Genomic DNA, 24,361 nt, shown 5'->3' with positions numbered 1-24,361 from the left:
ACAGGAAGAAATCAAAGATGATGATAGTGAAATAAAAAGAAGACAAATACTTTCGGTGCCTCCAAAATATAGAAAAAATGTATATTAGGCCAATAGTGGCATTCTTTTAAGAGATGAAAGCTATTTCTGAGCGTAGTATAATTAAAATTTTTAAAACCAAAAGAAAATAGAGAAGTTGCGCATATAAGGGCACAACTCAAAGAAATGCATAAGTTAGATCCAACTTGGTGTGCTGTTGGAAAATCCTTCATGGGAGTTACGGCAAGGAGTAATTACCAGGTGGATGTCGCTCCCGTGGTAGTGAATGTACTGAACAAAAAATGGTGTCAAAAAATTATTTATTAATAATAACAAACCGCAATGCACTTTAGCTCCCTCCAGCCTTCCTCAGGTGTTTCTGAAACACCTGAGGAAGGCTGGATGCAGCTGAAACGCATTTTATATTTCTTATAACTTAATTACACCATCTGTATTTGTTATATTCACTATCATGAGAACGCCATCCACCTTAAAAAAGTGTTTTAACCTATTTCTGCAAATCTTTTATTGATATGAGCTGTTTGCATGGCGATCATTTTCGAAAAAATATTCTACACCAGCACCTACAGTGTATGCGACATACATTACTTTCATTCTGTGATTGAGATAGTGTGTAAAAACTGGATAGATTTGCTTCATGTAGCAGGATATACATTCGACACCGGAAAATCCATGGATGTACAAATGAATAATATATAGAAATCGACCAAGACACAAAAATTTTGTTTCCAAATGGAAACATACAGAATAAAAGGAATTTATTGGTTTTTAGAACACAAACCGCTTGTAGACGTTTATCATTGATAATTTAATGCTCTGAAAATCTTTTCTACAGGAAAAAAAACCCATTAATAATAAATAATAATGATGCATCGTTCCCAAGCAATGTCGTCTTTGTAGGCACATTGGTGAATACTGAGCAGTTCTGCAGCCATCTGAGCAGTATGTAGAATGAGGAGACCTGAAAGATAAAACATCAGGGTAAAATATTAGGATAAACGACAACGTAACAAAGGATTAAAAATGCCTAAAATTAAGGGTCATGCAAATAGGTGAAAAGAATTTCAGTTAAGGCTCTCCATAGACCACCACTATAAGATGAACACCTGCAAGACAAATTTTCAGTTCCACCATAATTTACGCATCTTCTTGGAGAACCCCCCTCCAAAACAGTTTTCATTGCAACTTTGGAAGGCCCTCTCAGATAGTTTTTTAATTTTTTTTTGTATATTCCAGTTTTTGTTCCCATGCAGATGAAAATGAAAGCGGACCTCTTCATCTTGTTAAAGGGATCCCTATAATAGGATAATCATATGTGAACAAAAATCGAACCACCATCACCAAAAATACTAAAGGGAAGACAACTGGGTCATCCCAATCACGTTACTAAGGGCTTAACAGGGACAGAAGGCTCTGTTGTCGCTAAGCAAGGGCGCCATTTGAGTAAATATAGGGTGACAACCACAGCAAGGCAGGGGTAGGACAGTCACCTTGTAGGGTGAGGCACTACACCCCCCGATGTTCATTTGCTGTCAATCCTTTAGTATTTTTGCCAATGGTGGTTCGATTTTTGTTCACATATAAGTGGTATTTTTAATTAACTATTAAAGGTTACACTTTAATATATCTCATAAGTACAGCTTTTTTGGGGTGAAACAATCTCTGAGAGGAACCAGAAAGCAGTTGTTCAATTTCCCTACAGTGCCCCTTCAGGTGAAAGCAGGCATTGCAAGATGTTTTTTTATTTACATTTTTTTGTGTAATACAATAAGACCTCCTGAGAGATTAATAGGTTAAAGAATGAGAGATTTGATATTTTTCCAGACACAAAGCCTGATGTTTCTTTGCAGAGCCCACTAATGAAATGTTCTTTAATAGAACAGAGCTGTAATAACTCACAAGGTTATATACCTAGATGCCTTTTTTCTCAACTCAAACATCTCTTTGATGGTCTCTATGGAGCCTAAACATGGATTATTCATCAATGTTTGGCATTGATTTGACTTTCTAGACCCTCTCCAGCTGCTTGGCTGAATGGGATTGAGCTGCAGTATCGGAAACACCCACTCATATGATCATATGACTTACAAAAGGGAAATTAAGACCCTCTTGTTGTGCTAGAATTCAGCCCCCCCACCAATCAAATACTTATGGCCAAACTTGGACATACAAGAACAAGGTTTAAGCTGTGGAAACAGAGATTGAAAACTATAGGATATAGAAGTGTAGTAATACGAGTCAAGAACCCACACATTGATTTCAATTTTCCTGGAAGTTTTCAACACTGGACATTACAGATGAGTGAACTGATCAAATGTGAATTGCATTTGTGAAAATATTTTGAAAATACGCAAAACCCAGTAAATTTGAATAATTTGCCATTAAAGTTCTGTAAATCGTGAAAAAAAATGCTCAGCCATTTTAAAAAAAGTAGGCCATTTCATCATCCAGAGAAGGCTCGCATGACCTTAGTCATAACTGTGTAAGCTTCCCCATAATGCCTTGCAGTAACCACGTTATAGCTCAGCCAATCAGGAGGGCTTATTAGTGCCAGTATAAAAGCAAAGGCAGGGTATGCAGAAGCCATTTTGTGGTGAATCTTGGATAGTGAGAGGATATTCCTGCTCATAGATCAGCCATAAAGACAGGGAGACAAAGTTGCAACACTGAATAAACACTACAAATAGCGTGTGACAGTATTGCAGTGTTAACAGCTAACGACTATTCAACCATATATGTTAAGGTCACTTTGACATTACAAAGGCAGTGTTTCCGTTAAAAAGCATGGAAATTGTTGGACACAGTCCATGGAGGCCTTGAAGTTTTGCACACGTTTTCAAGGCAATTTGATGCTATGCAATGCTTGTGATTCACAGCCAATTTGCTACAAATCAAATATTTTTTGAAAGAGTCAATTAAGTTATCGAGTTCGAATTTTAAAGAATTTACTTATCTTCTGGACCTATGTGACAAAGGAGTGAACACAGCACCATGAGTTTTCTAGCCTATCTCAGTCATCTTATTGAAGATCACTAGAGTCCATCTCTTCGCAATCTGAATTGGTTGACAAGAAACACCAAGTGTTTGGATTCCAACAGAGAAAACTGAAATAGATTAGGCTAACCCACCAATATTTACGGCTTCTCTCTATTTGAAGAATTGATGTTTTATCTCCCCGGTATGAATGGAGTAGCTGTCATGCATGCACCCTACTGCTCCATTCACACAAGTCCAGGACCGACCCAACTTTCACCATAACATTTTACTAAACTAAGATACAGAACTAAATTAAACAAAATATGTATATAGCATTTACCATTACCATGCACAACCTTTAAAAAAAATTATAAAACATTATATGTTCTTGTATCCTATTGATTTCATGTTATTGTAATTGATAGGACAATGCTAAATTTGTCAGAAGTTCCAATCCACTTGAATTTAACTGACCTTTACTTTAATGATATCAACTAATGGTCTTGCCAAAGGTTTGACCCCAAGAGAGTTTATGATAACAGCATTTTGTCACCCAGTAAAGACTAAAAGTAAAATGAAATGGGATTCTACGAATGAGAACAGTATGGATGGATTATCTAACGCTGCCCTAAAAACTACTCAATGCTCTAACAAAACAAGACTTGATTACAAAGTTTCTCATCACTTGGAGATTGTATGCGTTGAACGTGTGCCAGCTATTCTGCCAGACGTGCACTAAATGCCACCAGCACTGGTGTTCCTATAAAATTTTTCATTTTTTTTCTTTTTATTGGGCGGGGAAGGGGAGCAACTTCTATCTGAAGGACTGAATAAATACATATTTGCCAGTTCTTTAGAATGGGCTCAAACTAATACCTCATTACTAGAGTTGAGCTAATTTGTTCGGAATCAGACACCGAATCTGAATGTGACATATTCGTGCCATATTGGTATTTGCCTATTCATGCCGACTGTATGTTTGATGTTTTGTTCCGAACATAGTCAGTAATTTCTTCTCCCATTGACTCTAAGGACGTTAGGCTGTGTTTGACGAATATTCCCAAAAAACTATTCGCTGCCGATCATATTCGGAGCCAAATCCGAACAAATTCGCTCAACTTTACTCATTACTAGTACTAGTGATGATTAAATCTGACAATATTTGAGTTCGGCAAATCATGCAAATTAAAAATGGAAATTTGATTGTCACTGACACCCCAGACCACAATAATTGTCAAAATAAAAATAAATGATAATTTGGCTGTTCCACCACTTTGTAATGTCATGGCAAGAGGTCAGGATGTCAGGATGCTTGTTGAGGGCCAGGAGCTGTGGAATCAAGCAGGCCAAAGTGGATGCGCCAAAACAGAAAAAAAAAGTGGCAGAAGATCGGATGGCGTACTCTAGAACAGGTGAGCTGTGAGATGAGTTTTAATTTTGTAAGGGTTTGCCAGCCCTCAACAGTTCAGCAAAACGGCCAGAGCTAGCAGCCATTTTGCCTAATTCAAGCAAAGCAAATTGCAAAAAGTCTATATTCTGAAGACCATAATTTTTCTGTAGATTTCAAGAAAAATTTAATTTCACTCAAATAAATTCTCATCTCGAGTCATTACTCATACAATTAATTCCCTTAGTGATAACATCTGATCTCCGGTCACTCCTTTTTTTTTTAACAAGCCAACTGTCTCTATGGGTCAACCCGAATAAACTTGAATAAATTGTGACTGTCAAACTGGAAAGCATAACCATTTGCTATTCCTGTATTGTACTTATTACCAATCATACTGATTATCTTTTATTAATACAAAACAATATATCCAATTTTTACCTAGAAACCATTATTATGCTGCTGGTAATAGATTTTTAATTTTTACTCTAAGCTTTTATTTAGTAGTTTGAGTGCATATTGGTATCTGGCTGTGAGATTGATTTGCTCATTAATATTTTATTACCCCCTGTAATCCTTCTCATTACACTGGTCTACAAAAAAAAAAAAATTCTGGCATGGACTTTAAGAACAGTTTTAGACTAATTTGAGGGCGCGGAATTCAAATCTGATCTTATAATTTCTCTATCACATCACGTTTTTGCGCTATAGGTATATAGCCCATTTTCATGAATTCCATGATAGTAGTGTATGAAAAGTGCCGGTTTACTAAGGCAAATTTAGTTTTTATTTGCTATCCCAATAAATGTGAGAATATCTTTGGTTTCTTTGAACATGCATAATTCCCATTTGCTATGATAAGAAAGTAAACAAACAGCTTTCAACGTACACAATAGTCGTGTGCAGGTACTGTTTTATTTATTGAAATTTTCAATTAATTTTGATATTTATTGTTTTTATCCTGCTGTTTTTCTGTTTATTGTTAGTGAATCAATACCCAAGGTGTGTGTGTGTGTGTGGGGGGACAGAAATTCAATGAACAACTCAGGTAGCTAACAACTTTTATCTTGCATTTCTCTGTAGGATGCTTTGCTGATCTAAAGGTACCGTCACACTCAGCGACGCTGCAGCGATACCGACAACGATGTCAATCGCTGCAGCGTCGCTGTTTGGTCGCTGGAGAGCTGTCACACAGACAGCTCTCCAGCGACCAATGATGCCGGTAACCAGGATAAACATCGGGTTACTAAGCGCAGGGCCGCGCTTAGTAACCCGATGTTTACCCTGGTTACCATCGTAAAAGTAAAAAAACTACATACTTACCTTCCGCTGTCTGTCCCTGGCGCTGTGCTTTCCTGCACTGACTGTGAGCACAGCGGCCGGAAAGCAGAGCGGTGACGTCACCACTGTGCTTTCCGGCTGGCCGACGCTCACAGCCAGTACAGAGAAGCAGAGCGCTGGAGGACAGACAGCGGTAGGTAAGTATGTAGTGTTTGTTTTTTTTAACTTTTACGCTGGTAACCAGGGTAAATATCGGGTTTCTAAGCACGGCCCTGCGCTTAGTAACCCGATGTTTACCCTGGTTACCAGTGAAGACATCGCTGAATCGGCGTCACACACGCCAATTCAGCGATGTCTGCAGGGAGTCCAGCGACAAAATAAAGTTCTGGACTTTCTGCAGCGACCAACGACATCACAGCAGGATCCTGATCGCTGCTGCGTGTCAAACTGAACAATATCGCTATCCAGGATGCTGCAACGTCACGGATCGCTAGCGATATCGTTCAGTGTGACGGTACCTTAACAATGGCCTCTACATCTCGCAGAAGACAGTGCTCAAATGATCCAAATATTTTTTCTTACATTTGTGGAAACTTTACTGTGAAGACTCAGAGGCGCAACATTACTCACTTTGTTATGAGCTTGCATTTTGCATACTTCAAAGTAAAACTTGGAGACCAAGACAAGCATTGGGCTCCTCACAAAATGTGCAAAACCTGTATTGAGAGCTTGAGATTATGGTCTCAAGGACAGAATGCTAAACTTCAGTTTGGCGTTCCTAAGGTTTGGAGAGAACCAAGCAATCATTTAGAAGACTGCTATTTCTGCCTTGTCGATGTAAAAGGTTTCAATAAGAAAAACAAGCAATATTTGCTATACCCGAGTATCCCTTCAGCTATTCGACCAGTTGCCCATAGTGAAGACAAACATGTTCCAAAATTTACTGCGCTTCCAGAAAACGTTGACACAGAACTCTCCTCACATTGTTATATTGATGAAGCAGACAGTCCAGATATTTTTCAGCCATGTGATGAAGATTGTGACAAACCAATTCTGTTTACTCAGTCTGCTTTGAATGATCTGGTTACAGATCTTTATCTATGGAAAGAGTCTGCTGAACTAGTGGCTTCAAGACAACAAGATAATCGAATGTTGAAACCCGGTACAAGTGTCTCGTAACAGGGAAACAGAACTGAGTAAGTACTTCCATTCAGATGGCCAGCTTGTCTATTGTACTGATGTTGAAGGGCTACTTCTCTTTTTGGACTTCCAGCATATGATTCAAGGGATTGGAGGCTTTTTATTGATAGCTCCAAAAGAAGTTTAAAATGTGTTCTGTTACACTATGGAAATAAGTATGGCTCTGCACCAATTGGTCATTCTGTAAAACTTAAAGAAGAATATACAAACATCAAGATTGTTATATAGAGGGTACAATATAATGTTCATTGGTAATTAATTTGTGTTGATTTGAAAATGGTTAACTTTCTTTTGGGTCTGCAAGGAGGGTACACAAAATACCCTTGTTTTCTGTGCTACTGGGACAGTAGAGCTACAGCAGAGCATTGGGTGAAAACTGAATTGCCTCAGCGACAGTTTGGCATCTGGCGATAAGAATGTCATCAATGATCCTCTAGTAGATAGGAAGGACATTCTTTCCTTCCTTACACATAAAACTTGGAATGATGAAGCAGTTCATCAAAGCTCTCAATCACAGTGGAGAATGCTTTATCTATATATGTTCAACTTTTCCTGGTCTTAGTGAAGAGAAGAAAAAGGCTGGAATATTTGATGGACCTGAAATATGAACACTTATGAGAGACCCAAATTTTATCACATCAATGAATGAGACAGAAGAAAGAGCTTGGAATGCATTTTGTAATGTGGTGCAGAATTTTCTAGGGAATAAGAAAGCAGACAACTATGAAGAGATTGTGGAAGAGCTACTAATGAGTCTGCGGAATCTTGGATGTAGAATGAGTGTCAAGATTCACTATTTACACAGCCATTTGGACTTGCTTCCTGAGAACCTTGGGGTTGTGAGCGAGGAACAAGAGGAGCATTTTCATCAGGACATTAAAACAATGGAAGAACTTTATCAAGGTCGGAGGGACTCACATATGATGGCTGACTATTGCTGGAGCTTGATGAGAGACAACCCAGAAGCCGTACATCACAGATCAGCCAAGAAAAGAAAGTTCAAATAGCTGCCATTTGCCATTCATCTGTGTGCCATATATATGTGTTTCTATATTTTGTAGGTTAATTCTGTAAGAATATTTGATTTGCTGTACATAGATATTGTAATCTTTGTTATTCCTTGATTAAAAAATATACAAAATGTAGTACCGAAAATAATGTGTTTTTATCATAAAACATTAGATAGGAGTAATTTTTATCAAAAATTGAAAATATCTCGAAATCCTGATGTGATAGCCAAAAACAGAGTTCATATTCGTAATCAGAAGCCAAAATTAACTTAAAATGTTTTAAAACCTTTTGCCAGAAATATTTCGTTGACCAGTGTTATCATATGAATACTCAAATAGTCATATAATCAAAAAATGGGTACCAATAATCAAGAAATGAATATATATACTTTAATTAGCCTAAAAGGTGTATTCTCAAGTTATTGCTTTAGTTAAACAGCAAGAAAATTAGAAAGTTTGACTTGCTTTTTCGATCTTTTATTGTTCTGCAATTAGAGCTTTTATCTTTTATAGTGTACAGCTTGTTTCCATTAAGTTAAGGGGCAGCATGGTGGCTTAGTGGATAGCACTTGCAGCGCTGGAGTCCTGGGTTCTAATCCCACCTCGGACAACATCTGCAAGGAGTTTATATGTTCTCCCCATGTTTGCGTGGGTTTCCTCCGGGAACTCCAGTTTCCTCCCACATTCCAAAGACATACTGATAGGGAATTTAGATTGTGAGCCCCATCGGGGACAGTGATGATAATGTGTGCAAAACTGTAAAGCGCTGTGGAATATGTTAGCGCTATATAAAAATAAAGATTATTATTATTAAGTTAATACAACCAGTAGGTGCACATTCGGAGAGGAGTTAACGCTTAACATCCCATCCACCTCTCAAGAGTCCACTGATCTCAATGCGGCAGTTTCTCACCTTCCTTTTCTACATTATTGAAATGTAAGTATATTTGCAAATATTTCTTATTTTAGGTTTGGAACACATTGAGTAACCAATGTGATCTTGGAAATATTCATTTTACAAGCAAAATGCCAAATAAATATTGAGCCCATTATTACTCACTAAATATTATTATTTGACATTTCTGACAGAGTTGGATTGCTTTACTGTGTTTACCCAATGTCCATATCCCGGAAGGTTTACATTTACATTTGCAAAATTGATGGCTAGTGCTAGAATTATTTTTCTTATCCATTCTGTGTCCCCTAGGTCAGCTCTGATTGGCAGGAGACAAGTGTTGTCATCAGTGCTACGGTTCCTACAAGGCATCTTGTCACTTCAACAAATAAATTCTCAAGATAGTCATTTATTTACTGTCTCACATTTAGATAGTGACTTTTATACTATCAAGAATTAAATACTTGTTAAATCTTCGACTCCTGACTAGAAATAAGCAAATCTTTGAAAATTTGAATTCTCAAGCTTTGCTTTTTTTTTGCTTTTTTATTGATTTGCAGCACATTGAAAGTATTGGAAAGCCTCCAATTGTCCTGGATAGACATGTCTGACACCCCGAGGTCTCCTAGGAATTTTTCCAACCCCTTAAAAGCTCTTTAATATAAATACAGCCTTAATAATAATGCCAACGAAACATCAACATAAATGGCAATAAGTGCATGGATGGTAACTAACAACCTGTTCCTTACATACTAATTTTCTTTTTTGCTACTCTTACCCACACTATATTTACAGTTTCTTGAGGAGTGTTCTACGGCTTTTTCCCTATCTCTATGACTAAGCTGTGACATCCTCTCTTTATCTAGATTCCTCACAAAATTGCTGCTGCATTCCCTGCCTCTGTTTTTATACAGACTGATAATTCCTAATGATTGTCTGTGCTACAAGGTACTAACCATGCAGGGTGACCAAAATTTGGCGTTGGCAAAATTTTCTTTTTATAATTTTTAAAATGACAAAAAAAATATTTTCTTTGCCTAAAATTCAAAGGAAATGTATCATCTTTAACGTTAGGCCTTTTAGAGATCATTTCAGCTTCAACTTCCTTAACTGCTCACTTTAATAGTAATTGTTTCCAGGGGTGCCCAAACTTTTACATGCCACTGTATCTTGAAAATGAGAATGTTTCAGAACATTAATACAAATTACACAGAGGGATGGACACCTCTCCTTTTCTGGTAGAGCTTGACAGGGTTCTGTTATCAAGATAGTTGTAGGTGCCATTGATGGGACTTACATGTATCATACATTTGTGGCCGATCCAGGGAATGGGTTAAATTTGTAAGACTGTGGTTAAGATCATTTAGTTTGAAATGGGAAAATCATCCAATAAGAATAATAAAATAAAAGATAATATTATTTTATTACTACTACTGTTGAAGTGGGAACATTTAAATTGTAAGTGGACTTTCGCAAAACTTTTACATGGTAGAAATACCGAGAAATTTTTTTAGGCTTGACAAAGACCAGAAATGCACGAAACATTGCCTTTCCATGTCTCCTCACTATTGTGTTTTTTTTTTGTAATAAAGATTGAAGATCTTTAAGAATTAATATTTGGTGTTGCGGATTTCTACTGTCCTTCCCCTGGGAGGCCCTACCGAGAAAAGATAAATTTATCAATGGTGCATGGAAACAATATACTGGACAATATTTTTTTCACATGGTAGAGTCAGAAATTTTGCTCTGTGTAGATTTAAATATGGACATAACTATCAGTATCTAAAACGAACATGTGGAAGATCTCAGCCAACAAGTGCTTTCCAAGAATTAAGATAGATTAGTAGACTCTCTACCGAGGTCATCTATAATCCCATAGCGGAAGAACCTTCAACTGAGTGATTCAGTCTAAAAAACATGCAGAAGAACTCAGTCAAGTGCTTTCCCAGAATTAGGATAGATTAGTAGACTCTCTACCGAGGTCATCTATAATCCCATAGCGAAAGAACCTTCAACTGAGTGATTCAGTCTAAAAAACATGCACAAGAACTCAGTCAAGTGCTTTCCCAGAAATAAGATAGACTAGTAGACTCTCTACCAAGGTCGTCTACAATTCCATAGCGGAAGAACCTTCAACTGAGTGATTCAGTCTAAAAAACATGCAGAAGAACTCAGTCAAGTGCTTTCCAAGAATTAAGATAGACTAGTAGACTCTCTACCGAGGTCGTCTACAATTCCATAGCGGAAGAACCTTCAACTGAGTGATTCAGTCTAAAAAACATGCAGAAGAACTCAGTCAAGTGCTTTCCAAGAATTAGGATAGATTAGTAGACTCTCTAAACAGGTCATCTACAATCCCATAGTGGAAGAACCTTCAACTGAGTGATTCAGTCTTGTCATTTTAGCAATTGAGGAGGAAGTCACAGTAGCAGGAACTCTATTGACCAAACCTTCTGCAATATATCTGCATGATCGATCGATGGTTTTGTAAGAGACCATTCACACTCAAGGCTCAGTAGGAATTTATCTGTAGGTTCACCATGAATTAGCACATAGGTCAAAAGACTAAAATTCTAGTAAATAAACTGCATAAAAGTTGTCCACAGGAATGAGTGCTTATTTGTGTAGTTCATCACACTGACGGATCCACTAGTATTTTGGCCAATCTGACCCTCGCGAGATCGTCTATCTCAGATCGAATGCGAAGCACATGTCGACCCCTTTCTTAGTTTTCCAAACGACGTCATTTTAGGTTGTTTCTTTTTTGACGTTTTAATTTGCTTTGCGAGCCTTTATGAAAAAAAAAAATTAAATCTCGCAGAGTAATACAGGAAATAAAGCATTAAATGGTCGAATAATGAAAAGGATCGTCATTATCAATCTGCAGCATCTTTCACCGACACGTTAGCACTTCATTCTCATACGGTGAGGATTAGACGGAGTATTACTCATCTGCAGTCTTGTCCATTTATAAAGAGGTGGGTTTAGCCTTAGTCTTCTACTGAATGCGGCATGGTGCTGTGCTCCTTACGGAGCTTTATAACTGGCTTATTATGTCATCTTACTCATGCATCAGCGAATTCTGTGCCTCGATAATAGAAATACTTTATCATAACACAGATGGAACAGACACAACTTTTTATTATTTTTTTTTTAGCGTAACACTTTGTGGCACAAAAAACATTTCTTTCTATGGTGCAGTATATAAATTCACTGCATAATTAGTGCCACGACAAATAAGAAAAAGTTGCAAATTAATTCAGGGCTTCTTCAGTTCCCCATCGACTCACACTAATCCCTCCATATGACTCCATTACTGTGCATACTGGCCAACGTTTCTTGTAAAAAGTCCCTACAGCTCTGCACTGTGTAGCTATAAATTACTCCTGTGCCTTTTTATGATGCATCCATATGGCACCATATTCTACCCTAGAAGAATTGCCAGAATCTTATTTTTTTTATTTTTTTACTTAACTGCACATATTTGGGGCTAATATAAATATATATTTTTCAATTGAATTTAATTGAAAATGTATTGTTTGGTGTTTTCATTCCGGGTTTCTCTGCCCATTCATCTTTGATGTGGTCCGAGAAAAATACAGATAAAAGAGTTACAGCCTCCCCTCCAGACTGTCAGAACAAGCTCACTGAAATATTCTTAGTTAACTTATTTTGCAGTCAAAAACAGAGGTTGTAGACGGCAACCGGTGTAAATTTCTTAATGAAACCCAACTGCAAAAAAATATTTTTTGCCCAAATTACATACATTTAAGTAAAAAAAATATTTAAAGGTAATCTGTAGCCAGGTTTTTGCTACCCCATCTGAAAGCGGCATGATCTAGGAGTAGACCCTGATTCCAGCGATGTATCACTTACTGGTTTGCTTGGTGCAGTTTTGATAAAATCAATACTGAAATTCTAGCTGTGCTCTGAATGCTGAGCTCTTTATAACCCCACCCACACTCCTGATTGGCAGATTTCTAGATACACTGGAAATCTGCCAATCAGTGATGGGGGTGTGGTTACTGTTGTGAATTCTGTTGTCGGGCTCCCTCCTGTGGTCATGAATGGTACTTCGGCTGGTTCTGTCCATGGACTTCCTCTGGTGGGTGTTTCTGAGTTTCACAGGTGACGAGGTTAATTCGTTAGCTGCTGCTCTATTTAACTCCACTTAGATCTTTTCTCCATGCCACCTGTCAATGTTCCATTATTTGTCTGTTCACTCCTGGATCGTTCTTGTGACCCGTCTTCCCATCAGAAGCTAAGTTCCAGCTTGTATTTCTTTGGTTTGCTATTTTCTCTGTCCAGCTTGCTATTTAATTTGTTGTCTTGCTTGCTGGAAGCTCTGGGACGCAGAGGGAGCGCCTCCGCACCGTGAGTCGGTGCGGAGGGTCTTTTTTGTGCCCTCTGCGTGGTCTTTTTGTAGGTTTTTGTGCTGACCGCAAAGTAACCTTTCCTATCCTCGGTCTGTTCAGTAAGTCGGGCCTCACTTTGCTAAATTTATTTCATCTCTGTGTTTGTATTTTCATCTTTACTCAGAGTCATTATATGTGGGGGGCTGCCTTTTCCTTTGGGGAATTTCTCTGAGGCAAGGTAGGCTTTATTTTTCTATCTTCAGGGCTAGCTAGTTTCTTAGGCTGTGCCGAGTTGCATAGGGAGCGTTAGGCGCAATCCACGGCTATTTCTAGTGTGTTTGATAGGTTTAGGGATTGCAGTCAGCAGAGTTCCCACGTCCCAGAGCTCGTCCTTATTATCAGTAACTATCAGGTCATTCCGTGTGCTCTTAACCACCAGGTCCATTATTGTCCTGACCACCAGGTCATAACAGGTTACAAAGAGCAGGAGGACTACCAGACACCTAGTCCTGTAGAGATAATCTCCTACTGATAAAACACTGATTTTATCAAAGCAACACACTCTTCAGTAAGTGACACATCGCTGGAATTAGCATAACACATACATAGCATAAAGCTGTTGATACCTTCCCTGTATGATAAGTCATCAATATCAGATTGAAGGTGCTTGGACAGTTAGATAGGTCATCAATATCCAAGTTCTGGAAACCCCTTTTAATGAAAAAGCCTTGAATTCTACATCGAAGAGACCAATAATGTGTCCATAAACTGGAACAAAATGGTGCAAAAGACCAAGATAATACCGCACCTCATTGTCCAAGAATAAAAAATATTCAAGCGTTCGAATTAGTTTAGCAAAGTCAATCTGGATTCTGAGCCAAGATTTTACATGAAAAGTTCATATGCAATTTTTTTTTTACCCATGAAAAACAAGATATTTGCAACAAAGGAGGCATTACTAAAGGGGCAAAGACTTAAGACTTTTTCAAAGTTTTGTATTCACTTTTTCCATTGAGAAACGCATTTATAAATCCCATGTCAACGCGACTACTTAGCAAACCATTTTAATTACTGTACAAATAACTGCAATCAAAAAGGTAGAAAGGGAATAAAGTTGAAAGGCCTTGTATCCGCACAGGTAATTTACTCGGCATTCTGATAATGTATGCACGCATTCAATGGAACTCAGTGAAAACATATGACATAAGGTTACTTTCATGCTACATCAAAAGCAAGCGAGAAGCTAACCCCTCCAAAGCAAGACGAGTCTTCGTGAGGTCTCATTAAACCACATCATAGCTGGCAAGATTAAATTAAGCCATTAAAATATATATACATGTATATATTAGGAAGTGACATTTAGAACTTTCCCCGTCACATTTTTCCCTGGTTAAACTTTTGAATTATTTTATAAAAATACATCACAGATGGAGCCGGTTAAAAAAGACGACTTTCCTGTCCTGTTATATAAAATACTGAAAAAAAATATGAATAATTTTACATATATTATTACACAGGGAAAAAAGTTAGATATTTGAAAACTGGTATCTAAAAATACAAAACTAATATCCTTCTTTATCAATATTAGATTGGCTGGGTCTGATTTTTGGTACCTCCCCCGCTTAGCATCTGGGCGGGTCACATCCTTTTCATCATTTACCAGGCACAGCACCATAATTTTAGTAGTGGCTATGTTTGGTATTACAACCCATTAGCTCTTAGTAAATGGGATGGGGCTGAATTACTGGACAAATGTTTAATGACCTGGTATAAATTCATGTGCTGTTTTTTGTCCTTCTAATCAAAGTTCATGCAGATGCCTATGAGGACATAAATCTTACAAATTCTTCCCTATGATGGACGTAAATTTTCCCTTAAATTGGTATTTTAGTGAAATACTTTTCCATACAATCTCACATACTGTAGATGTTTGTTATGTTTTAGAGATAAGTGAATCGATTCTTGGAACCTGGTACAGCGACTGGGTCTTTAATCTCTGGTCGCTGGATGGAAGCCCAGAGAACCAACTTCTATGTGCCGACATCCACTTGATCTCTAATAATTAACCAGCCAGGAAGGACATCATCATTGCAACATGACACACGCGATCTACATGCCGACATCCACGTTGTCTCTATTGATTAGCCAGCTTGGAAGGACATCATCATTGCAGCATGACACACGTGATCTACATGTTGCCATCCACATGGTCTCTATTGATTAGCCAGCCTAGAAGGACATCATCATTGCAGCATGATACATGTGATCTATGTTCTGACATCCACATTGTCACTATTGATTAGCCAGCCTGGAAGGAAATCATCAATTCAGCATGACACACGTGATCTATGTGCCAACATCCACATCGCCTCTATTGATTATCCAGCCTGGAAAGATTGATTGCAACATGACACACGCGATCTACGTTCCGACATCCACATCGCCTCTATTGACTATCCAGCCTGGATGGACATCATTGCAACATGACACAAGCGATCTACGTGTGAACATCCACATGGTCTCTATTGATTAGCCAGCCTGGAAGGACGTCATTGCAACATGACACATGTGATCTATGTGCCAACATCCACACTGTCTCTATTGATTAGCCAGCCTGGAAGCACATCATCATTGCAGCGTGAGACACGCGATCTAAGTGTCAAAATCCACATGGTCTCTATTGATTAGCCAGCCTGGAAGGACATCATCATTGCAGCATGACACACGTGATCTACATGTTGCCATCCACATGGTCTCTATTAATTAGCCAGCCAGGAAGGACATCATTGCAACATGACACACGTGATCTATGTGCCGACATCCACATTGTCTCTATTTATTAGCCAGCCTGGAAGGACATCATCATTGCAGCATGACACACGTGATCTACATGTTGCCATCCACATGGTCTCTATTGATTAGCCAGCCTAGAAGGACATCATCATTGCAACATGATACATGCGATCTATGTTCTGACATACACATTGTCACTATTGACTAGCCAGCCTGGAAGGAAATCATTAATTCAGCATGACACATGCAATCTATGTGCCGACATCCACATCGCCTCTATTGATTATCCAGCCTGGAAGGATTGATTGCAACATGACACACGCGATCTACGTGCCGACATCCACATTGTCTATATTGATTATACAGCCTGGAAAAACATCATTGCAGCATGATACACGCGATCTAAGTTCTGACATCCACATCGCCTCTATTGACTATTCAGCCTGGAAGGACATGATTGCAACATGACACACGCGACATACGTGCGGACATCCACATGGTCTCTATTGATTAGCCAGCCTGGAAGGACGTCATTACAACATGACACACGTGATCTATATGCCAACATCCACATTGTCTCTATTGATTAGCCAGCATGGAAGGACATCATCATTGCAGCATGACACACGCGATCTACATGTCGACATCCACATGGTCTCTGTTATTTAGCCAGCCTGGAAGGACATCATCATTGCAGCATGATACACGCGATCTATGTTCCGACATTCACATGGTCTCTATTGATTTGCCAGCCTGGAAGGACATCATCATTGCACCATGACACACGCGATCTACGTGTCGACATCCACATGGTCTCTATTGATTAGCCAGCCTGGAAGGACATCATCATTGCAGCATGACACACGTGATCTACATGTTGCCATCCACATGGTCTCTATTGATTAGCCAGCCTAGAAGGACATCATCATTGCAGCATGATACATGCGATCTATGTTCTGACATCCACATTGTCACTATTGATTAGCCAGCCTGGAAGGAGATCATCAATTCAGCATGACACATACGATCTATGTGCCGACATCCACATCGCTTCTATTGATTATCCAGCCTGGAAGGATTGATTGCAACATGACACACGCGATCTACGTGCCGACATCCACATTGTCTATATTGATTATACAGCCTGGAAGGACATCATTGCAGCATGATACACGCGATCTACGTTCCGACATCCACATCGCCTCTATTGTCTATCCAGCCTGGAAGGACATCATTGCAACATGATACACGCGATCTACGTGTGAACATCCACATGTTCTCTATTGCTTAGCCAGCCTGGAAGGAGGTCATTGCAACGTGATACATGTGATCTATGTGCCAACATCCACATTGTCTCTATTGATTAGCCAGCCTGGAAGCACATCATCATTGCAGCGTGTGACACGCGATCTATGTGTCGAAATCCACATGGTCTCTATTGATTAGCCAACCTGGAAGGACATCATCATTGCAGCATGACACATGTAATCTACATGTCGACATCCACATGGTCTCTATTAACTAGCCAGCCTGGAAGGACATCATCATTGCAGCATGATAAACGCGATCTATTTTCCGACATTCACATGGTCTCTATTGATTAGCCAGCCTGGAAGGACATCACTGCAGAATGACACACGCGATCTACGTGTCAACATCACATGGTCTCTATTGATTCACCAGCCTGGAAGGACATCATCATTGCACCATGACACACGTGATCTACGCGTCGACATCTACATGGTCTCTATTGATTAGCCAGCCTGGAAGGACATCACTGCAGAATGACACACGCGATCTACGTGTCAACATCCACATGGTCTCTATTGATTCACCAGCCTGGAAGGACATCATCATTGCAGCGTGACACACGCGATCTACGTGCCGACATCCACATCATCTCTATTGATTAGCCAGCCTGGCAGGACATCATCATTGCAGCGTGACACTTGCGATCTATGTGCCGACATCCACATCGTCTCTATAGATTAGCCAGCCTGGAAGGACATCATCATTGCAGCGTGACACATGTCAGGCTGGCTTATAAAAATAGGCACCACGGATATCGGCAGGTGAGATATGGGTCTCAGTGGTCCTTTCCAGCAACTACTGACTGCTGACCTGGCTGATGGACTAGGGTCCTGCAAATTTATTTGCTCATCCCTACTGTTTACACGTCCCATCTTTGAGATCTCTAAATTTTGAAAATTTTAACCCCATGTCCAAGCATGGACCAGGGTCCTGCAAATTTATTTGCTCATCTCTACTGTTTACACATTGCAGCATGACACACGCGATCTACGTGTCAACATCCACATGGTCTCTATTGATTTGCCAGCCTGGAAGGACATCATCATTCCACCATGACACACACGATCTACGTGTCGACACCCACATGGTCTCTATTGATTAGCCAGCCTAGAAGGACATCATCATTGCAGCATGACACACGTGATCTACATGTTGCCATCCACATGGTCTCTACTGATTAGCCAGCCTAGAGGGACATCATCATTGCAGCATGATACATGCAATCTATGTTCTGACATCCACATTGTCACTATTGATTAGCCAGCCTGGAAGGAAATCATCAATTCAGCATGACACATGCAATCTATGTGCCGACATCCACATCGCCTCTATTGATTATCCAGCCTGGAAGGATTGATTGCAACATGACACACGTGATCTACGTGCCGACATCCATATTGTCTATATTGACTATACAGCCTGGAAGGACATCATTGCAGCATGATACATACAATCTACGTTCCGACATCCACATCGCCTCTATTGACTATCCAGCCTGGAAGGACATCATCATTGCAGCGTGACACACGCGATCTACGTGCCGACATCCACATCATCTCTATTGATTAGCCAGCCTGGCAGGACATCATCATTGCAGCGTGACACTTGCGATTTATGTGCCGACATCCACATCGTCTCTATAGATTAGCCAGCCTGGAAGGACATCATCATTGCAGCGTGACACACGTCAGGCTGGCTTATAAAAATAGGCACCACGGATGTCGGCAGGTGAGATAGGTCTCAGTGGTCATTTCCAGCAACTATTGACTGCTGACCTGGCTAAAGGACCAGGGTCCTGCAAATTTATTTGCACATCTCTACTGTTTACATGTCCCATCTTTGAGATCTCTAAATTTTGAAAATGTTTACCCCATGTCCAAGCATGGGCAGGGCCCTGCAAATTTATTTGCTCATCTCTACTGTTTACACGTCCCATCTTTGAGATCTCTAAATTTTGAAAATTTTATCCCCATGTACAAGCAGGGGATTGTGAAAATCTTTATTTCTGACTGTAGTTTGTTGCACAAAAACAAAACACTTTAGTCACCGTCATCAGATCCAGCACTGAATTGCTCCTGGTGTTTAATATTGGTTGAGGCACTGACATCATATCAACAGTGCAGCAACAAAACATTGAGATGAGCGGTTCTTAGGGGGCGTCCAATCTACATGGTCAGAGCCACTGAGATCATTGATAGGCATCAACGATGTTGATGTGACGTCATCACAATAACCAATACAAGATACAAGGAGCAGTATCAGAGATTCGGCGCTAAACCAGGGTTGATGAGGAAAGAGCAATTTGTTATTAAAGGGAACAAGAGCTTCTTAAGAGGGGATAATCCTTTTCAGGAACCCTTTTACCATTTAAGAGTTCACTATTCGCCTTCTCTCTTACACTTCACATGATTTATGGAAAATGGAGTTAAGAAGTTTTTAACCAGACTATGAGATGGAACACTATAGTCTCCTTTGCCATCCCATACTTTGTTTCTGGCCACACACTGATGCATGCTTAGACAAAGCGGAGGACAAATGGATGCTTTAGCCATTGTCCGGCTAACTGATCTTTATGTACACAATTGATATATATCTCAGGACGTAACCTCTTATGGGGTTTAGGGTAACTCCATTCTCCTAATGGGTAGAAGTTCCAAAAATATCATTTCTTGCCCCTTCTTATCCATGACATTGGCATCTTATGGAATTGATGAGTTTAGTTACGATACTCCTTTAAGAGTAATGATTTAAATGTGAATTTCCCATCTTAAGTCTTTTTATTAGCTAGATGTCAATCACACATAAAAAGTAGTAAGTAAAGTAGAAGATGCGGAGCTTTCTTGTTTGCCATGGTATCACGATTAGATATTTATGATTTCCCACAGTACTGAAAGTAAATCCGAATAACAGGACTTTTGGCTTTGAACTTAGAAAGGTCTACATAAGTAGTGAGCTGGAGCTTTTACTGGATGATGCCAAGAACTTTCCTATTCATACTTCTGCCTTAATGGAAAAATGTGACAGAAATGTCATTGGCATAATACAAAATAATGCCGAAGACAGACAGCCTCATGGGAAATTTTGACATATATTTTAAAAACTGAACTTACAAAACGGCCTTCCCTCATACAAGCAAAGCATGCATCAAATGGAATTTAAATCTGTAAGATATATACAAATCATACATTTATTTACAGAATTTTGCATTATTCAAGATGGTCTGATAGACTTTAGATATTATATAGTGAAGGAAATAATTATTTGATCCTTGCTGATTTTGTAAGTTTGCCCATTGACAAAGACATGAACGAACAGTCTATAATTTTAAGCTTAAGTTAATAGAGATAGAATATCAAAAATAAAATCCAGAAAATCACATTGTATAAATTATTTAAATTGATTTGCATTTTGCAATGAGAAATAAGTATTTGATCCCTCTAGCAAACAAGACTTAATACTTGGTAACAAAACCATTGCTGGCAAGCCCAGCGGTCAGACGTTTTTTGTAGTTGATGATGAGGTTTGCGCACATGTCAGGAGGAATTTTGCTCCACTCCTCTTTGCAGATTATCTCTAAATCATTTAGATTTTGAGGCTGTCACTTGGCAACTCGGAGCTTCAACTCCCTCCATAAGTTTTCTATGGGATTAATGTCTGGAGACTGGCTAGGCCACTCCATAACCTTAATGTGCTTCTTTTTGAGCCACTCCTTTGTTGCTTTGGCTGTATGTTTTGGGTCATTGTCTTGCTGAAATACCCAGCCACGACCAATTTTTAATGATCTGGCGGAGGGAAGGAGGTCGTCACTCAATATTTTACGGTACATGGTTCCATCCATTCTCCCATTGATGCAGGGAAGTAGTCCTGTGCCCTTAGCAGAGAAAAACCCCAAAATATAATTATTTCCATTTCCATGCTTGACAGTGGGGATGGTGTTCTTTGGGTCATAGGCAGCATTTATCTTCCTCCACACCCAATGAGTTGAGATAATGCCAAAGACCTCAATTTTTGTCTCATCTGACCACAGCACCTTCTACCAATCACTGACAGAATCATCCAGGTGTTCATTGGCAAACATCAGATTGGCCTGCACATGTGCCTTCTTGAGCAGGGGGACCTTGCGGGCACTGCAGGATATTAAACCTTTACGGCGTAATGTGTTACCAATGGTTTTCTTAGTGACTGTGGTCCCAGCTGTATTGAGATCATTAACAAGTTCCCCCTGTGTAGTTTTAGGCTAATCTCTCACCACTTCATGATTAAGGATATCCCACAAGGTGAAATTTTGCATGGTGCCTCAGATCGATGTCGATTGACAGTCATTTTGTATTTCTTCCATTTTCTTACTATTGCACCAACAGTTGTCTCCTTCTCACCCAGAGTCTTATTAATGGTTTTGTAGCCCATTCCAGCTTTGTGCAGGTCTATGATCTTGTCCCTGACATTGTTAGAAAGCTCTTTGGTCTTGCCCATGTTGTAGAGGTTATAGTCTGACTGATTAATTGAGTCTGTGGACAGGAGTTTTTTATAAAGGTGACTATGTAAGACAGCTGTCTTTAATGCAGGCAACAAGTTGATTAGGAGAGTCTAACTGGTCTGTAGGAGCTAGAACTCTTAATGGTTGGTAGGGTATCAAATACTTATTTCTCACTGCAAAATGCTAATAAATTTATATAATTCATACAATGTGATTTTCTGGATTTTATTTTTGATATTCTATCTCTCAATGTTAAAATTAATCAAAAATCAAATAGTTATTTACTTCACTGTATATATATATATATGTACATATATATATGTACATATACATATATATATATATACATACATACACACATATACATATATGCATACATGCACACACAAACACACATATACTGTATATATATATATATATTTTTTTTTTTTTCCACTTTTTTTTCAAGATATGTCCTATATTACTCAGTAAAGGCTTAAGCACAAGACAGATTATCAAATCTCACCAAAATCGAGTGAATTTTACCAGGTAGCAGACAAGCTGACTACGAACCGACATTTGGGCCAGGAGTGGTGGGAGGATTTGGCCGGGGAACCTAATCTCTGTAGGACAAGCCACATTCCCCTAAGGCCAAATGGATTACAAAAAAATTGACCATATCCGACAGGAAATTTTCTCCCAATCCCCTCATACCATGCACTCTCCTCCCTCCCCTACATTCTGATTTTGATCCAGTCACAGAAGAAGGCTCCTTTCATCTTCTCACCCTACTACTTGCGCCAGTGACCTTATTCCCTCACATCTCCTCCAGTCCCTTTCCTCTGCTGTCACCACTTACCTAACAAAATATTCAACCTCTCTCTCTTCTGGTATCTTTCCCTCCTCATTTAAGCATGCCATCATACATTCATCACTTTAAAAACCATCCCTCGACCAAAACTGTGCTGCTAACTATAGACCTGTCTCTAATCTTCCCTTCATCTCTAAACTCCTTGAATACCTGGTCCACTTCCATCTTATCCTCTATCTCTCAGATAACTCTCTTCTCGACCCTCTTGAATCCGGTTTCCACTCTTTACACTTGTTAGGACTGGCGGAACGCACCAAGTATAAGATGAAATATTAATAGGCGCGTTCACAGTCCGGGGTCCACCGTGCAGGTGAAAACCTGCTGCTAGTAAATCGCAGCACTATATGGCGGTGGAAGCGAACCCTGTAAAGCCACAGGTCCGCAATACCACACTAAAGAGTGCAAGCAAGGAGTCAGCAAACTCAATCCCAAGACTCAGGGTTGAAGTCGGTTCAGACTACTTGCACACAACACCGCAACTGGGTGTGTTAGGTAACTGATAGTTAGAGCACTGAAGTGCGAACTGTGCCGTGCTGGCAGACACCACTAAGCACCCAGACGTGGGTCAGGAAGCGTACTACTGGTGCGTGGTGCCGCACTGGCGGTCACAGCAATAGACGCTGATTCGTGTGTGACACGTTGAGTGGTTAGTTGGGCGCTAGATAGCAGCCATACACCTTACGCGAACAGTCATACAATAGGGTAGGGGTATTTAATGAACGGCTTGCACTCACAACAAACACACGTATACAATTGTACACTAGCGCATGGCCGTGCGGTCATGCGAAGCTTATATAGCTGCAGTACGTTCAGGACCTTTCAATTAAGGACCAATGGGCAGCTGCCACAGAAGTTAGCCCTTTCAGGACCCCCCAGGAGGGCCAATGGGAACCGCTGCAGCATCTGAGCATGTGACCCTCGATCTCCAATGGGAGATCTCACCCTGGGCATGCTCAGAAGGGAAAAAGCAGGACTTAGTCTCAAAAGCATCCACTCGCTGCTGCCCAGCACTGGCTTTAATGGCAAAAGCTGGAGAAGCAACAGCAAGCCTGAGCACAGAGTGAGACTGAGCCAGACGCAAGGACCGATGTCTCTGCTGAGCAGGTTTCACTGCGGCAGGAGAAGAATGGGAGACCGCAGCAGAAACGGCCCGAGATTCCCCCTGTGCAGAAGCGGGAACTCGACCCCTAACAACACTCTACTGAAACTAAATCTAATGGTCACTACTCCATGCTAATTCTCCTAGATCTCTCTCTGCTGCATTCAACACTGTGGATCACCAGCTCCTCCTCACTATTCTCCGCACCATTGACCTCAAGGACACCGTTCTCTCCTGGTTCTCCTATCTCTCTGACCGCTCCTTCACTGTATCTTTTGCTGGCTCTTCCTCCTCTCCTCTTCCCCTTACTGTTGGGGTTCCTCAAGGATCAGTCCTGGGTCCCCTCCTCTTCTCTCTATATACTGCCCCTATTGGACAAACAATCAGTAGATTTGGTTTCCAGTACCATCTCTATGCTTGATGACACCCAATTATACACCTTGTCTCCTGACATCACGCTTGCCTTTTTAGAAAACACCAGTGATTGTCTTACCGCTGTCTCTAACATCATGTTATCCCTCTATCTGAAACTGAACCTGTCAAAAACTGAACTCCTTATTTTTCCTCCCTCTACTAACCTACCTATGCCTGACATTGCCATTTCCATGTGTGGTTCTACCATTACTACCCAGCAACACAACCGCTGTCCTGGGGTCATACTTGAATTAGAGCTTTCATTCAACCCCCA

The 24,361-nt window shown here is 39.9% G+C and overlaps 1 protein-coding gene across 2 annotated transcripts in view; it reads right to left on the bottom strand.

Annotated features, from left to right (window-relative positions):
- Positions 1–767: 767 nt before the first annotated feature.
- The window catches only part of KHDRBS3 (KH RNA binding domain containing, signal transduction associated 3), a 167,053-nt gene continuing 143,459 nt past the window's right edge, over positions 768–24,361 (bottom strand). For both annotated transcript variants that reach the window (XR_011314138.1, XR_011314137.1), the window contains one exon: positions 768–1,000. The gene's annotated coding sequence lies outside the window, so the exon portion shown is untranslated. The remainder of the gene's footprint in view (positions 1,001–24,361) is intronic.

Source organism: Ranitomeya imitator, chromosome 6 (assembly GCF_032444005.1).
Source record: "Ranitomeya imitator isolate aRanImi1 chromosome 6, aRanImi1.pri, whole genome shotgun sequence".
Taxonomy (NCBI): Eukaryota; Metazoa; Chordata; class Amphibia; order Anura; family Dendrobatidae; genus Ranitomeya; species Ranitomeya imitator.
This window is presented reverse-complemented; position numbering and strand designations above follow the sequence as displayed.